Source organism: Pteropus alecto, unplaced genomic scaffold (genome assembly GCF_000325575.1).
Source record: "Pteropus alecto unplaced genomic scaffold, ASM32557v1 scaffold313, whole genome shotgun sequence".
In the NCBI taxonomy this organism is placed as follows: Eukaryota; Metazoa; Chordata; class Mammalia; order Chiroptera; family Pteropodidae; genus Pteropus; species Pteropus alecto.
In genome coordinates this window covers 561,334-564,527 of record NW_006434832.1, presented here as the reverse complement: position 1 = coordinate 564,527, position 3,194 = coordinate 561,334, and the positions used below count along the sequence as shown (strand labels likewise).

Here is a 3,194-nt window from a genome sequence, read left to right as displayed (position 1 = left end):
GAACTAAATAAAAATGAAAATACAACTTCTTAAAATTTGTAGGATTCAGCAAAAGCATTGTTTTGGGGAAAATTTATATCAAATACATATATTAGAAAAGATGAAAAATCTAAAATCAATAATCTAAACTTCTACCTTAGGAGACAAGAAAAAGGAGAGCAAATTAAGTCCAAATTAAGCAGAAGAAAAGAAATAAAAATCAAGGCTGAAATCAATGAAATTGAAAATAAAGAATTAACAGAGAAAATAAACAAAACCAAGAGCTGGTTCTTTGAAAAGATAGATAAAATCGATAAGCCTGTAGCCAAGTTAATTAAGAAAAAAGGAGAGAAGACAAATTGCTATCAGAAAAGAAAAAGGGGATCCCATAGGATAATACAGGAATATTATAAACACTTCTATCCCCACAAATTTGATAACCTAGATGAAATAAACCAATTCCTCGAAAGATGCAATCTGCCAAAATTCATACAAGATATAGACAATCTGAATAGGCCTATATCTATTAAAGAAATTGAATCGATAATTAAAAGCCTTCCAAAATAAGAAGCACCAGGACTGGATGGACTCACTGGTGATTTATACCAAATATTTAAGGAAGAAATTATACCAATTCTCTACATTCTCTTCCAGAAGATAGAAGCAGAGAGAATATTTCCTAATTCATTCTATGAGGCCAGCATTACCCTAATACCAAAACCAAAGACATTACAAGAAAGAAAAACTATAGGTCAATATCTCTCATTAATAGAGATGCAAAAATCCTCAACAAAATATTAGCCAATTGAATTCAACAATATATAAAAAGAATTATACACCACAACTAAGCAGGATTTATCCCAGGTAGGCAAGGCTGGTTCAAAAATCAATTAATGTTATCCATCACATCGACTGATTAAAGAAGAAAAATCACCTGATCATATCAATAGATGTATAAAAAACATTTGATAAAATTCAATACCCATTCATGATAAAAACTATCAGTATACTAGGAACAGAGGGGAACTTCCTCAATTTGATAAAGAACATCTACCAAAAAAATGTACATTATACTTCCTGGTGAAAAACTTGAAGTGTTCCCACTAAGATTAGGAACAAGGTAAGTATGTCCTCTCACCACTACTTTTTAACATCCTACTGGAAATCCTAGTAATGCAATAAAAGGAGAAAAGAAAAGATATACTGATTGAGAAGGAAGAAATAAAACTGTCTTTGTTTGCAGATGACATGATTGTCTATGTAGAAAATCTGAACATACCATCAACACCAACTAAAAACTCCTGGCCTGGAACTACTAAATGATTATAGCAAGGCTGCAGGATACACGGTTAATATACAAAGGCAATTGCTTTCCTATATATCAGGAATGAACAAGAGGAATTTGAAATTAAAAACACATTATCATTGGAAGAAGTGGCTGCGAGTGCCAGAGCGGGTATGGTGCATCCACTGCCCAGAGTTGGGGGCTGGGACACCCAGAGAAGCAGAGAAGCCATGGCCTACCACGGCTTCCTGTTGGAGCCCACCAGCTGCAACGCCTGGAACGATGACCCCTCGCAGATTGCCATCTGCCCCAACGACCCCGGGAGTTGCACATCTATGAGATGCTCAGGGCCAAGTGGGTCAAGGTGCTTGAGCTCAAAGGCCACAATAGGGAGGTGATAGGCATTGACTGGGCCTCTGAGAGTAACCGCAGCATTACCTGCGGCACAGACAGCAACGCCTGGAGTGGACACTGAAGGGCCACACGTGGAAGCCCACGCTTGTCTTCCTACAGATCAATAGTGCCTCTCACTGTGTGTGCTGGGACCCCAATGAGAACAAGTTCGCTGGCGGCAGCGGGTCCCACGTCATCGCCATCTGCTATTTTGAGCAAGAAAATTGCTAGTGGCTGTGCAAGTACATCAAGAAGCCCATTCGCTCCACTGTCCCCAGCTTAGACTGGCATCCCAACAACGTGCTCCTGACCGCAGGCTCCTGCAACTTAAAGTGACAGATCTTCTCAGCCTACATCAAGGAGGCGGAGGAGCGACCGGCACCCACTCAACGGGACTCCAAGATGCCCTTCGGAGAGCTGATATTCAAGTCCAGCAGTAGCTGCAGCTGGGTGCATGGCGTCTGCTTTTCAGCCAGTGGTAGCCGCATGGTCTGGGTCAGCCACTATAGTACTGTGTGCCTGGCGGATGCCGACAAGGAGGTAGCGGTGGAGACTGGCCTCTGAAACGCTGCGGCTTCTGGCCCTGACCTTCATCACAGAAAACAGTCTGATGGCCGCAGGCCACGACAGTTTTCTGGTGCTTTTTACTTACAACGTGGCCATGGGGACACTGAGCTTCTGTGGGCAGCTAGATGTGCCCAAGTAGAGCTTGCAGCGCGGCCTGACCTTCCGCGAGCACTTCCAGAACCTCGATAAGAAGGCCCTCTCCGAGGGCAGCGCAGCGAGTGGGGCGATTCTAGACTGCACAAGAACAGCATCAGCTGGGGCAGGGCCAAGGCTCACAGTTCTGCACTACCAGCATAGCATGGACGGCGGCCTGGGCATCTGGGATGTGAAGAGTTTGGAATCAGCCTTGAAGGACTTAAAGATCAAATGATCTATGAGGAGAACATTAGACTCACCCCAGCTGCTGGGGGAGGGGTAAGGGAGGCTAAGGCTTGCTTTGCAACGTGTTTCTAGGGTAACCGTTTGAGTCTCCACAGGGGAGAGGGGGGGATGGGAAGTTTTTCTTACCTATTGGAAGGAATACGTGCCTTTTTCTTAAAGAAATACTTCACTTATTGTAAAAAAAAAAAAAAAAAAGTCCCCAAAGCACTCTGCTGGTCACGAACTGTTTCGAAACTTGTAAATAATAAAAATGCAATTGTAAACACCGACATTATCATTTACATTAGCACTGAAAAAAAATGAAATACTTAAGTATAAAGCTAACAAAATATGTATGAGAACTATGGGAGGAAAACTATAAAACTCTGATGAAAGATATCAAAGAACTTAATAAATGGAGAGATTCCATGTTCATTGATAGGAAAATTCTATATTGCAAAGATATCAGTTCTTGCCATTTTGAACTATAGATTCAAAGCAATCTTAATCAAAATCCCACCAGGTTATTTTATGGATATCAACAAACTGATTCGAAAGTTTATACGGAGTGGCAAAAGACCCAAAATAGCCAATATAGTATTGAAGAAGA

The 3,194-nt window shown here is 41.5% G+C and overlaps 1 pseudogene; it reads left to right on the top strand.

Moving 5' to 3' along the window:
* Positions 1–1,494: 1,494 nt before the first annotated feature.
* On the top strand, positions 1,495–2,594 carry LOC102883378 (annotated as a pseudogene).
* Positions 2,595–3,194: the final 600 nt, after the last annotated feature.